We start from the raw sequence: 15,792 nt of genomic DNA on the forward strand, positions 1-15,792 counted from the left end.
CAAGTTTTGTTATAAAGTTTTTAGTAAATGGTCCCGAACTCGCTCTGTTTTTATCTTTAGAAACACCATCTAAAAAAGGAAGATCAGAGTTTGGAAATCAAGTTTTGAAACCGACTACAATGGCTGGAGGTAAGTAAACTATTCTTAGTCTTTTTCAGTTTTGATTCATGTTGCAAATTCATTGGAATCATATATATATATAGCATGTAAACAACTTACATTTGGTATCAGAGCACGTTAAATCTTACCTCTGTTTTGTATTAATTCTGAATGAAAATTCTTGTTATTATGATCTCTCTAAATTATAAAAACAATGGTTGCTTGAGGCGATCCAAAGGGTTGGTGTAATTCTTTCAGAAAACGCCATTACAGGCATTCAACAAGCAGCCATTCAGGTGCTGTTTTTGGGTGCTTCAACAGCGCTGTTAAGGCGCCATTGGAGACACCATTGGGAGTGCATTTTGGGGCTGTAACCAGCGCCATTTCAGGCGCCATACCAGTCCCGTTCAGGCACCACATGCAGCACCATTGAAAGTCCATTTTTTTGGGGCTGCAACCAGTCCATTTTCAAGCGCCATACTAGCCCCGTTTAGGCACCACATGCAGCACCATTGAAAGTCCATTTTTTTGGGGCTGCAACCAGTCCATTTCATGCGCCATACCAGTGCCGTTTTAGGCATCTTTTCGCACCGACAAGAGGCGCCCTTTAGGAGTGCCGTTCAGACGTTATTCGTAGTGGTTGGAAGTCACCAGTGAGGACTTACTTGCTGGTGATGTTGGTAGCCGGAAGGCACCCGTGAGGCTCTTTATGCCTCTATTGTAGGTGGCTCCATGGCTAGCTGGTGATGAAGCAGTCCACAGGGGTGGCCGTAAATTAGAACCTAGAGAGAGAATGGGTTCTATTAAGTGTTGGGCCATGTATTAAATGGGAAATTTGGGGCTTGGTATAAAAGGCTATTGGGCCCTTTGGGCTTAATGCATAAATAATGGCCCATTATGAATACTAAGGGTTGGGTTTCTTATGAAGCCCGCTAAAGTTTGGGTTTTAATATGGATTGACCGGTAATGGCCTAGAAATAAAATTTGTTGGGCCATGGGGCTCAATGTGGGCATGTGGTTGAATTTTTTATTTTAATTAATTAGGCATGGATTTGATTGTGTTTTATTTGGATTTAGGCATTCATTCATAATCTGAAATCTTTAAATTATTTTTAAAATTATCATGCAAATTTTATAAATGCAAAATAAATAATTATATATTTTTTTATATGTTTGTAGCCTAAATTAAAGTTGTAGCTCTTAATGCATGCAATTATTGCCTGAATTTGAGTTAGATATATTAAAATTATATCATATAGTTTTAATGTCTAGTGAAACTATATGATTTTTTAAATAATTAAGGAATAGCCACAACATCCTTAATTATATAAAAATTATATATTAAGTGAATAAGGATTACATTATGGACATTAATTATAATTAATTATATAAATATGATGATTTTACCCCACAAGGTTTTCATTATGTTTATATAATTAATTAGGATAAAATATTAAAATTAATTTTTCCTAATTTACCCACAGGAGTTAGGAAGAATTAATTTAATAGGTTTATCATAAAGATTATAGACAGAAAATATCAAACTATATTCATGATAAATTTGTGGACCCCGCATTTCGGCTCAATGCGTTTCCCACTCGATGGCGAGCTCGATTTTTATTTGAAAAATATATTTTTATTGATTATTTGAAAATGACTTGGAGTTGCCACTTATTTTTGTTTTATTTTTAAAGGGTAAACAAAATAAGAAAGAAAAACCCTAAGTGTGACTCCTTATTTTGGAAAAGGTGGTCTGTGAAAAATCGGATCGGGTTCGGGGGTCAGGTTACTTATCGGGAAGGTACGGTAAAGACCGTAGCACCCCTCTAAGTCCCTAAAGTCGGGTCTCTACTAATGAGATGAAGCTAACATGGCAATCAATGAGAAAATAAATGAATACTCGAATCAATCATGCACATATGAGAAACAAAGCATGTATAAAGAATGAGCAAAATATGAATAGATGCGTACCTGGGCGGCAATCACGAATGCGCTATCATGAAACATGGTTAGTGAACAATGAACATATATAATTAAGCGCATATCAAGGAATAGAGTAAATCAATCATGCATGACAAATAAATCAATCAATCATGGAATCTCATATGTAGGGCCCCCACCAAGACCCAATTCATTTTTGCATGAATTAATTCCATAAATTCCCTTGCTTGGAATTACGGAATTTTATTCTAGCTTATTTTAAAACATTTTGAAAATATGAGGAGTTGTGAAAATTGCTTGTCAGGGAGAAAAGTGACAGCAAATTTTTATTAGAAAAGTGGATTTTTGGAACCTAAAGAAAACTAAAGATGAAAGATGGAGGAGTTAAAATTATTTGGAAAACAATATTGAAAAGCCATTTGCAAGATTGGTGTTTGGGAAGATTATTTTCTAAGTCAAAAGATGATGGAATGGGATGGGATTTAGATCACAGGTGGCCACTCCATGAGAAAGGGTGCTTGAATGATCATAAACCCGGACAGTAGTGATGTGGGGCCTGGCTTGCCATTGGGAACACAAATATAACTGTCTTGGTTAGAACATTCTCTAGAAGGCAGAGGACACCAAAGCATTTTCCTTTCTTTATTACTTCAACCAAAACCGTCAACGTTCCATCATCAATATAACCAATGATTGTTGATCCCATGAACCAACGTAATCAAGGTATTCATTGCCATCCATAACTCACACGTGAGAACCTTGATGGAATCAATTAAAATAGTCCTTGATAGAAACGTAGGCTTCATCTCTCAAATCTGGCCTTTCATATCCCCTCATTTGTCCATGTCACAACTACTGTCACCAAGCCATAAGCCTCTTGATCTCATGATAACCCCACTATTCAACCCAATACTTCAATGATGATTTTCTTTCATTTGCATTCCTGACCTCCTCTTATCTTCACTACTGATCCCATGGATGTTTACAGGATTGAGTATTTGGACGAGAGCAAGCTTTGATTAGAACCCTGTATCATGTTGAGTCTCTGCCAGCCTGGAAGGATAAAAATCACGTTGCCCCATAGGGTGAGTCTTACTTTGATTTACTCTTCTTGCAATCACATCATCGTACTTTAACTTGTCTCATGAGATTCTTTCTTGAGTTTTGACTTGATAAACCCCAAAAGAAATTTCTGATTCATGCACGTTGAGTGATGAATGCGTGTATCAGCCTTCCTGACATTGTAAAAGTCACGATGTGGTGCACTTTTCTGGAGTTTAGAGTGATCAGCCATGCAAATTGAAGAGATTTTGGCATAAAGAAGGTGGGGATGGAGCACCACGACTTGAGAGGACTTCGATGGATCAAGTTGCTCCTCTGCAACCAGCGTTTGGTTTATGGGAGTGTAAGTGCAGCACCAAAGCTTAGACAAGAGGAAAACACTTGGGACGCGAACAAGCTTGATGACGCTACTGATGATGATGCTGCTGCTGCTACTGATCTTTGGTTGAATTCGCAAAGTCCCCGGATTCCCTTCATGGAAGCGTGTGCAGCTGTGACAAACCAACCAAGTAACGTCGAAGGAAACCCATTATGCCTGTACTCGTCAACACTGATGCTGGATCATGTTCTTGTTGATGAAAGATGAAGCTTAGGGCAGCAGTAGATGGAGATGATTGCTGAGGTGACGGAGGTGTTTCGCCGCCGATGGCAAACTGCCGGCGTCGTTTGAGGACAGCTGAATTTGGCACATTTCTCTCTCAATGCGTTAACATCTTTCCAATGCAATCCTTTTTATTTTAGTTTCATCAGAAATGACAGATTTAGCAACCTCTTCAGCACGATTAAACTGTACCTGATCAACTTGTCCAAGTGAAGCAATTGGAAGTAGTTCTCCTGCCGTGTTGGTCCTGTGCTGTACCATCCAACCACATGCTACTTTTCTTTACCAGCAAACCACTGACAGTTTCACCAACTAAAAGCGGCCATGCACCTTCTCTAATGGGTATAGGGACGACATGTTCGAACCGGAGCGGGAACCAGATTATGTGGAAAACCTCATTGCTACCAACAGAAACTTCTCATTGCTTGGGAGTTCCTTTTCTGAAGTCATTGAAAGGCCTCATTGTGGATATGAAGCCGCTGGAGTCGCCCTCTTTATGATTATGTTTTCTTCTATAACCCTCCTTTTTTTCATCATTCAAAGATGTCGAAATGAGAGAGACACGTGGAACGAGACTCTTGGCACGTCTAAGCTGGGTCTCATATGGAATGATGGAAGATGGGTCCTAAGCTGAAGGTGATGGGTATCCAAGATGGGGTGAATGACATGCATGGAGGGTATAGAAAAAGAATGGTGATAATAGAAATGGGTATGAAAGGTGTATTGGGTATGGGTGTGAGAGAGATGACCAGATTTGCATGTTCTCATGAGCGTGGGTGGATGAATCTGAGGAGTTTTGGACAGCCATGCATGGGCGGAAACAGGTAATGGGTTGATGGAATGGGTAGAGAGGTTTAATGAGAAAATGGGTATAGGAAAAGGTGATCTGGCTTGCATGGTCTCCATGCACGAGGGTGAGTACCAAGGAATCAATAGCAGGGATGAAGATGTCACATTGAAGCTTGTCTCAATTTCTGTAACATGGATAACATCACATCCAGGTGCACGGATAGCTTCCCTTAGCATTTGGCCACCTCAGACAATAAGGAGATGCAGCTAGTTGCTCCTTGATAATGCGAAACAGTTTTTCAAGAGTTCCAAAGTCAACTCCATCCAAACCTATTCTCACTAGTGTAGTGGCGCTCCACAAACCATTCTCGGTAGGAGTCGATTTCCAAGTACCTAGTGAGGACATCAATTACATCGGTACATTGAACGCACCTATATGTAAGCACCCATGATGCGTAGTCACACTCCAACTGCAAATTAAATTGAATAAAACCTTTCATGGAAGCATCTCTGACATCTAAATGAGACCCTGTCAAACCTTGAATTATCTGAGATTCATCAAATACTCTTCATTCAGAGCATCCAACTCAGCCATAACTTCATCAGAATCAGGCACCACAAAAGCCAATGACCCAATTGAGTCTACTTGTGTTATGGAGGGCACTTGCTCCATCTCAATAGATATGGTATCAAAAGCATGAACTGTATTTTGCTCGCAGTTTCTTCACTCCCTGGGAAAATATTGCTTCTGCCGGGATGATCAAATCTATATAGCATGCCTCGGTTGATATAACAATAATGACCTCCAGCTTTCAGAAAGTATGATGCATTTAGAACCCAAAATCCTGACTTGATCAGGCTATGCAATCATCAGAAAATATCACATCAACCATGCCAACCAGCATTGCCAGATGCTTCAAGTGTAGGAAACCCATATTCCAAATCACCTTCCTATTTACTGTTTTCAGCACCAGCCTGTGAAAGAAAAAGGGAACCAAAGGGGTTGGAAAATGAACCCTCACATACAGCAATATGGCTAAAAGATCTCAAAAGATTGCATGTCGAGCAATGACATTCTTTTATGAAGAAAGGGTTAGCTATTGTAAATGAAGAGTGGGTTCAATGTATGAGGAAGAGTAATGAAGAGTGGGTTCAGTGGGCTTGGAAAAATGAGAGGATGTGATGAGATAGGTATCGGCTATGAGCAGAGGGTTAAGGAAAAATGAAGGTTGGATAATGAGACTTATTGGCAAACATATTTGCAGGTTATGGGACAAAAGGAGCATAGCTGGAATTGTTTCTTTTAGGGCATCCATGTTGTGAGGAAGCTGAGCCAGAGAATGGAGGACGACTCTCCAATCCAGCATTTTATGCAGTAGTGGTGCTGTTATTGTCTACCCCAGAAACAACAGATGAGTGACTAAGAATCTCATCCAAACTCTTGCTGTCACTTGTGTCAAGAGTCTTATTAGAACCTCCACTTTAAGGGTGTCTTGTGCTGACAACAAACCTGTTAACCCCTTTCCTTAATGGCATGATTTCAGGAAAATCCTCATCTCCTATGGCATTGTTCATGTCTGTGGTGCTATTCAACTGAGAGATTTTACTGGACCACCACTCTGCCTTCTCTTCATTTGTTAGCTAACCTGCTATCCATATCAACCTTATTTGCAAATCTACCATTACCATATCCCACACTTAACCTGGAGTTGGTGGGACCAAATGAGGCTTCTCCTGATCGCTTGCAATCACACCTTAAGCCTGTCGCATTCTTCCCATAATTTAAGAAATCACACTGAGGACACTCCCACTCCCCGCCAGTCAGCTATCTCTTTGGCCGTACCTCCTCACACCCCAGACATTTCATGTTTCTTGCGAAGTTCAGGAAACTACATCTTGGGCAAAGCCAGTCACCTCTCTTCATTTCAATATTTTGGCCAAGATGTCTTGGTGTTTGTCCATATCTATCTGAGATGTTTTTGCATTGACCTAGACAGATCTGATGCTGGAGCTCTACAACTCATCTCAGCCAACTCATTCAATAGATTCTGAACGGAGGATTCAACAAGTTCCCAGTCGTAGCCATCATTCCTCCTTGGAGAAATCAGTAGGATTGCTTGCATAACTCAATAAGAACCTCATCAGCTCAACTGTGCGTGCTTTCTCAGATTCCATAACCTGGAAATACTCCCCTCCATCTTGCTACCATAGTAGTTCCTTGTTCTCTCGGGCAGGGATGAAAGAACTGGTGCCCACCATAGACGGATACCAAGAACAGGGGATAATGGCAAAACAGAGCACGTATAACAAGAACAAAATGAACCCATTCAAGCCTCATGTCATAGATCAGTCAATGGGCTCAGATGAAGGTGAGTGAAATCAAATGAGTATCAAACAAAAATCAAAACAGAGTTACAAATATCCCATGGGGAAACTGAAACAGAGCCAAACAAGTCCTCAACAAAAATCATTAAAGAAAGAGAGATATGAGCATGCTTACTCCAAACCAACAAAAATCATCCAAGAATCAACAAAAACAAGAGAAGAAAAACTTACTAGTAGAAGCGAATGAGAAATCCACAATAAACATACCTGAAAATCCTCTCCAGCTAGGTTGGCCAGAAATCAGCAAGCCATCCTTCTTCTTCCTCTCTGAGACCGTTTCTTTTCAACTGGTATTCTTTCTACAGCAAGCTTCACTCCCTGGTTTTCCTTAAGCTGAGCTATGTTCCTCAAACTCAGAGAACCTCCCCCCGGAAGCTCTCCACACCAGCCTCTCCTCCTCTGCTCTAGCTAATCTCCTCTAAGCCTTTCATCCGTAGCAGCCTAAGCTCAAGGAATCTCTTTCTCTCTTCTCTTTTCCCTCTTCCACAGCTCTGGGATCCCCCCTCAGGAAAATCCTCCTCCCTCTACTAAAAAAACCAAACAAAAGCTCTCTCCTCCTGAAAAAAAAACCACCTGCAGGAGACGCTCCGCCTCTAACAGACTCTGAACGCCCTCTACATATCCTCCTCTAGGTGTCGCCTCCTGATAGCTCTTCAAAAAGCAATATCTGATTCCATAGCAGCCAATTAAATGACGCCATGTGGTCTCCTAGGGTTGCGACACTTGGCAAAACAAGCTGCATGAAAGTGCATGAAACCGAGCCCCAAAATGGGGGTCTACAAAATTTCATAATTCAATAAAATAGTTTGATAAAGTCTATCATAAAGATAATTAATTTGATTGAATTAAAGATTTAGCCCACAGACAATTTTTAATAAAATTAGATTAAATTTTAAGCATGTTCTACATTGTGTGGACCCGCATTTTTCACGTGCGCTCCCACTCGATCGGCGAGACTCGCTTTTTATTTGTGAAAAATTAATTTTTAGAAAAAAGTTGGAGCCACCACTTTTTTTATTTTTATTTTAAAGGGAAAATAAAACAAGAAAGAAAAACCCTAAAATGTGACTCCATAATTTTTGGAAAAAGCATGTCTTTGAAAAAAAACCCGAGTCTAAGTCTGGGGATCAGGTTACCTATTGGGAAGTTACCCTTAAAAGGTAGCACCCCTCTAAGCCCTATAAAGGTCTCTACTAACTAAGTTAAGGGGAATGTGGCAATTAATCGGTTAATTATGGATACCTAAGTAGGCTAGGTGGTTCCAAAAAATAGCATGCCAAACAAGATCAAATCATAATAAAGGAAAGTTAAGATGCGTACTCGGATCGCTTCTCAAGCGCTATCATAAAACATCGATGGTTAATTTAAACAATATATCATCCACCATGTGTTTTATTAGAAATAATCAAACAATGAAACATGTATATCAGAACACTCAAGCATTATTAGACATAAGCATTATTTCACAATGACAAGCATATTCACAGAATTCAGAAAGTAGGTGATAGAAGACATACCTGGATAGCATAGATAATTTGTAACGTGCTTCCTCAAGTTGTAAGGGGTTAGATAATAAATAATCAAATATAGAAATCCTAGCATGCTCGTTATCTAATTAGCATAGCAAAAGTGATTAAAGTATACAGAATCATCAATTATCACATACATCTTGTATATAATTCCTAAAAAAATAGATAGACATGATTTCAACAAGTGCCAAATGTGGCAACAAAAATAAATTTTGAAAAGATTTTCTTATGTAGGGGTTTCACTAATTCCTCAATCGATATATACGAATTTAGCTTAGAATTATCCCATTTATTTGGGACCACAAGCTTTGATTCGTGTTTTATTCAAAACTGTAATTTTATTTGAAAGATGTGAACCGATCAAAACATGGTTGCACATTATTTTAAAAAAATGAGATTTTGATTCTAAGAACTCTAAATGAATTTTTGAAATGGATTGTTAAGGGGATCTTTTGAGAATAGTGTTATGTTTTTAAAAATTAAAAGAAATTAAATTCTTTTTTTTTTTTTAAAAAAAAAAAACATATGAATCAAAATACCAAGCATAACAAAAGAGAACAAGATCACAAATTAGAATTTTTGACAACCGAGAAAATTGAAGGTGAGAATGGAGGCCAATCTTCATGAGTTTCCAAAGGTCTCAGAAAAAGAAATCAAATTAAGTGAAGGATCACTAAAGCAACAAACAAAGATTCTAGATTAGACAAACTAACAATGTATCGATTCATGAACTAACCGCTAGGATTTTAAAAGCAAATAAATTTAGATAAGGGTGATCAGGATCTAACATTAATGATTTTGAAACAAAAACTAAAAATGGATCAATTCAGGCAAGAAACTAAAATTATAGAAGTACCTAAACTAATTAAAACGAGTTTGACTAAATTAAACTAAAAACGTGAACTTTCAAACATAGAATTAATTTTACTAATGAACTACAATTATAAAAGTGCTTAAACTAATTAAAATGAGCCAAACTAAATCAAAGCAAACTAAAGATATGTACTTTCAAGCATAGAATTAATTTTATTGATGAACCAAAAATTATAAAAGTGTCTAAACTAAATAGATGAATTAAATTAAATCAAAGTACACTAAAAACATGAACTTTTAAATAAAGAATCAATTTTATCAATAAATAAATAAAACTATAAAAACACATAAACTAATTAAAAGGAACCAATTTAAATCAAAGAATACTAAACATATGAACTTCCAAACATGGGATCAATTTTATTAATAAACTAAAACTATAAAAACACCTAAAATAATGAATACATATTATTAAATCAAAGCAAACTAAAACAAAAACTGAAACTTTCAAACATGGGATTAATTTTATTAATGAACTAAACTATAAAAAATATCTAAACTAACTATAATGAATCAAATTAAATTAAAGTAACCTAAAAACGCAAACTTTCAAACATAAAATCAATTTTATCAATGAACTAAAACTATAAATGTATTTGAAATAAACAGATGAATTAAACTAAATCAAAAGTAAACTAAAGACATGAACTTTTAAATATAGAATCAATTTTATTAATGAACTAAAATTATAAAAGTATCTGAACTAATTAAAATGAATCACATTAAATCAAAGAATACTAAAAATATGAACTTCCAAACATGGGATCAATCTTATTAATAAACTAAAACTATGAAAACACCTAAAATAATGAATATAAATTATTAAATCAAAGCAAACTAAAAAAAACTGAAACTTTCAAACATGGGATCAATTTTATTAATGAACTAAGCTATAAAAAATATCTAAACTAACTATAATGAATCAAATTAAATTAAAGCAACTTTTAGATATGAAAAGAGTGACATGGAAGCAATTGAACTAATAAACTAAATTTTAATAACATTTAAACTAAAAGATAAATTAAAACTTAAACTAAAAGAAATTATGAATTTCCTAATTGAGAACAAAAATAATGCTAATCAAAATTCTAAATTTTTAACCATTATCACAAATTATCCAAACTCTAAAAAATCCTAACTTTTCCATTATCAACAAAATTCCCTAAACCAATACTTTAAAAATAATAATGATAATAATAAGTAAATAAATAGCAAAAAATCTAATTTGTCGAACTAAGAAAATAAATTTTAACTACATTAAACATAAATCATAATTTTCAAGCAAGAATAATAAATCAGTAATAATTAATTTAGTTAGTTAAGAAAAATTAAAAATTAACATCTAAGCTAAATATGAATTTACAATAAAATAAAATTTTAAAATGCATAGGCCGAATGGGAATAATACAAGACTAATTTTAACGAATTAAAAACATGAATACATTGACATTGGGAATGAGTAACTAAATATATAAAATTCTGAAATAATTATGAATGGCATTGAATAGTCATGAATCCAAATTAAAATAGGAAGAATTAATTTACCTTGGTCAAAGACGCATGGGCTACTTTTGTTAGTGACAGTAGGATTTTTAAAATCAATTCCGCCTGGTGTGGTGGATACCATGCACTGCAAATACTTGCACAGTCACCAAAACAATGCGTATTAGTGGAGAGAAATCTTCCCTGACAGTGTGTTGCCCTTGAGAGAATCTGGTGGTCTCCTTTATGTCCTCCGAGCAGCAACCCCTTAAGTTGAATGACATTTTCTATGGCCACACGATCCCCTTTGGTGCAGCCCGCACATGGAGTCTTTCTTGGTGGCTGGTTTTTGGGCAAAATCTGGCGAGCTCTTTTCAAAGTCCAGAATGCGTGGATGTTCTCGATGAGAAACCCTCGTTTGGTGAAGACGAAGGTAATCCGCGTCTTGACCGGAGTGAAGACTTCTTGAACGATCTATTTTTTTTTTAAAACGATAACTCCTAATAGTTCACGAAAACACGATCTGATCCGACTGCTATCGCGCCATTCAAGGTATAGTCGTGCTTCTCCGAAGCTTTTCTCGCGCGCTTGCCTTCTTTCCCTTCCTTCTATATATGTATCACCCTCCAAGACCTAAATTTGTTTCCAAAAGGGAAAATTCTCCTTTTTTTTTTTTTTTTTCAATCTTCCCTTTCAAAAGTCATCTTCCCAATTTCAAATTCCCCTCCAAAAACCTTCCATGGAGAGTCCCACTTTCCTTAAACTCCAATGGTAAGTTTCCTTGCAAAAGCATGGAATTTTTGAAGTTAAATAATTGATTCATAGATAAATAAGTAAATAAATTAGAAAATGGTAAAAATAATAAATAAATAAATAGGTTAAGGAAAATAATATAAAGAGGAAAATAACCAATAAAAAGTGAATGATAGTCATAAAACTAAAACTAAAAAAAAAAAAAAAAAAAAAACAAATTAACAAAAATTTGTGCCCCACGAGCCATGCAAACATGCAAGTCATACAAGTTACGCTAAAAAGTCTTAATGGGCCAAGTGTGCCTACATGGGCCTAAGGTGAGACTAGGTGGGCCTAACTAAATGGGCCAAGGGTGCCTAAAAGCTATTCTAAAAAAAAGCAAGAAAAGCCTAAGTATAAATCAAGACTGCCAATGATCGCAATAAAGGGACGGATAATCCCTGAACCAAACTCTCCGAGGTGACTCAGAAAAAGGTAAGTTGTACGAGTAGTAATGAGCCAACAAGGAGTTACTATGGAGCATTAAAAATGAATTTAAAAACATGTGCTAAAGGGACAAAATTGAGGGTCTACAAATATGCCCCTCTTCGGTTAATCGGAATGTCCATAGAGGAAGCTAGGGTAGCTAAGGCGTCGGCAAATCGATTTTGCACTCTAGGCAGATGAACATATCTTAAGTTGTCAAATCTCGCAACCAACAACTCTAAATAAGCATGATATGGCCTAAGCTTCACGTCCCTAGTCTTCCAGTCTCCCTGAATCCGTCAGAGTACCAAATTGGAGTCACCAAATACTTCCATCTGTCTAATGCCAAACTCTAATGCAGTCTCTAAACCCAGGATGCAAGCCTCATACTCAACTATGTTATTCGTAATAGGATGTCGATCATGGAATGCCAAACGAACAGATCTCAGAATATGATCGCCTTGAGGGGACACCAACAGAACACCTATCCCATACCCTAACTGATTGGCTGCACCATCAAAGTACAAGCACCATTCTGATAAGCTAGTCATAGCAACAAACTCGTCATCTGAAAAATCATCATCAACTGGTCTGTCCTTAGATGTCGGTAGTGAAGCTAAGTGATCGGCGACAATACTTCCCTTAATAGACTTCTGAGAAACGTACTGAATATCGAACTCTGTCAAATGTACGAGCCATCTCATCAATCTACTAGTTAATGCAGGTCTATCAAACAAGTATCTCAACAGGTCTAGGCGGGATATCAAATGCACTGAATACTCTGTCATGTAATGCCTTAATCTCCTGGTAGCCCAAACTAGTGTTAAGAAAAGGCGCTCAATCATAACATATCTCATCTCATACTCCAACATCCTCTTACTTAGGTAGTAAATAGCTCGTTCCTTTCCTAAGTCATCAATATGAGCTAACATACATCCCAAGGCCATGTCTGAAACTGACAAATATAGAAGAAGTGGACGTCCTGACGTAGGAGGCACTAAAACTGGAGGAGAAAGCAAATATTCCTTGATCTTCTCAAATGCAAACTGACAATCATCATTCCAAACTGTTGGCGGATTCTTCCTTAAAAGATGAAAGATGGGCTCACATATGTCTGTTAATCTGGCTATGAATCGATTGATGTACTGCAATCTGCCTAGAAAACTCCTGATCTCTTTCTCAGTCTTAAGCGCAGGCATGTCAAGTATAACTTTGATTTTATCTGGGTCGACCTCTATGCCTCTCTCACTGACCATATGTCTTAATAATTTCCCAAAAGTCACTCCAAAGGTGCACTTCTTGGGATTCAGCCTCAATCTAAACTTTCGGATCCTCTAAAAGAATCTCTCTAGAGCATCTAGGTGATCTGCTCTACCTCGGGATTTCACAATCATATCATCCACATAAACTTCAACATCCATATGCATCATGTCATGAAACAAAGTAGTAGCGGCTCTCTGATAAGTGGCTCCTGCGTTCTTCAACCCAAATGGCATAACCTTATAACAGTAGGTACCTCACTCAGTAATAAAGGTTGTCTTCTCCATATCCTTTGGAGCCATCAAAATCTGATTATACCCTGAAAACCCATCCATGAAAGACAACATCGAATGGCCTGCGGTGCTATCAACCAACAAATCAATATGTGGGAGAGAGAAGTCCTCTTTAGGACTGGCTTTATTAAGATCTCTGAAGTCCACACAAACTCTAACTTTGCCATCCTTTTTGAGTATTGGGACGACATTATCCAACCACTCTGGATACTCAACCACTGATATGAACCCAACACTGAGCTGTTTCTGAATCTTCTCTTTCACTTGTAGACTCCAACGTGGATGCAACCGTCTCAATTTCTGCTTAACTGGTCTGGCATGTGGTAGGGTAGGTAAATGGTGCTGGACTATAGAGGGATCGAGACCTGGCATGTCCTTATAAGACCATACAAAGACATCAAAGTATGACCTGAGTAAATGAATGAGTCTATCTCTCTCATCTGTAGATAGGGGTGAACTAATCTTCAACTCTCTAGGCTGATCCTCTGTGCCAAAATCAACAGTTTCAACGTCCCCTGTAGTAGGTGAAACTCTCACATCTATGGGATCGAAGTCATGATCAAAAGAGTCCCTATCTTAACCAAGCTGTGCAATCTCATCATCTATATCAAATATCTGTGTAATGGGTGAGTGGGGTGCAGATGTAGAGATACTATTGTAGACCCTCAATTTTGTCCCTTTAGCACATGTCTTTAAAATTCATTTTCAATGCTCCACAATAGTTCCTTGGTGGCCCATGGCTACTCATACCACTTACCTTTTTCTGAGTCACCTCGGAGATTTTGGTTGAGGGATTATTTGATCCCTTATTGTGACCCTTGGCAGCCCTAACTTAGACTTAGGCTTTTCTTGTTTTTTTAGGATAGCTTTTAGATACACTTGGCCCATTAGGCACTACCCTAGGCCCACTTAGTCTCACCTTAGGCCCGTTTAGGCACACTAGGCCTACGAAGACTTTTATTTTATTTTATTTTATTTTATTTATTTATTTATTTATTTATTTTGTTTTTAATTTTAATTTTATGATTATCATTCACTTTTTATTGGTTATCTTCCTCTTTATATTATTTTCCTTAACTTATTTATTTATTTATTATTTTTACCATTTTTTAATTTATTTACTTATTTATCTATACATGCAATTATTTAACTTCAAAAATTTCATGTTTTTGCAAGGAAACTTACCATTGGAGTTTAAGGAAGATGGGACTCTCCTTGGAAGGTTTTGGAGGGGAATTTGAAATTGGGAAGATTGCTTTTGATTGGAGGATTTAAAAAAAGAAGAGAAGAAGAAAGGAAGGAGGAGAATTTTCCTTTTTGGAAACAAATTTAGGTCTTGAGGGGTGATATATATAGGTGAGAAAAGGAAAAGAATAGGAGGGATTTTTCTTGGGGGCAGAGCACACGGAATTTTGGAAAAAAGCAAGGGACTTCGAACGGAGATCGGGCTGTCATTTAATCATCAAGAGAGGATTTTCTCTTTCACTTCAAAGGTTAGTTTTCTATATAGTACTTTTATTTAGCCTAGATTTTTTTTTTTTTTTTTTTGGAAATTTTAGTTTTTGATTAATTCTTTGTGTTAAAGTTTATATTATTTTCTTTTTAAATCCCCAATTAGTTTAATTCTAATCTATCTTTTAGTTTAAGTTTGTTAATGATTTTAATTCTTAAGTTTAAATAATCATATTGAATAAAGTTTGTATTTTTAATCCCAATTAGTTTGATTTCAATTCGTTTTTAATTTAAATGCATTAGTTGATCTTAATTATTTGTTTTAAATAATCACGTTAAATAAAGTTTGTATTTTTAATCCCAATTAATTTGATTTCAATTCGTTTTTTAGTTTAAATGTATTTTGTTGATCTTAATTCTTTAGTTTAAATAATCATATCGAATAAAGTTTGTATTTTTAATCCCAATTAGTTTGATTTTAATTTGTTTCTTAGTTTAAATGTATTTTGTTGATCTTAATTCTTGACTTTAAATAATCACGTTAAATAAAGTTTATGTTTTTAATCTCAATTAGTTTGATTCCAATTCGTTTTTAGTTTAAATACATTTTATTGATCTTAATTCTTATGTTTAAATAATCATATCGAATAAAGTTTGTATTTTTAATCCCAATTAGTTTGATTTTAACTTGTTTTTTAGTTTAATTGTATTTTGTTGATTTTAATTCTTAAGTTTAAATAATTGTATTGAATAAAGTTTGTATTTTTAATCCCAATTAGTTTGATTTCAATTCATTTTTAATCTAAAT

This window comes from Vitis vinifera, chromosome 8 (genome assembly GCF_030704535.1).
Source record: "Vitis vinifera cultivar Pinot Noir 40024 chromosome 8, ASM3070453v1".
Taxonomy (NCBI): domain Eukaryota; kingdom Viridiplantae; phylum Streptophyta; class Magnoliopsida; order Vitales; family Vitaceae; genus Vitis; species Vitis vinifera.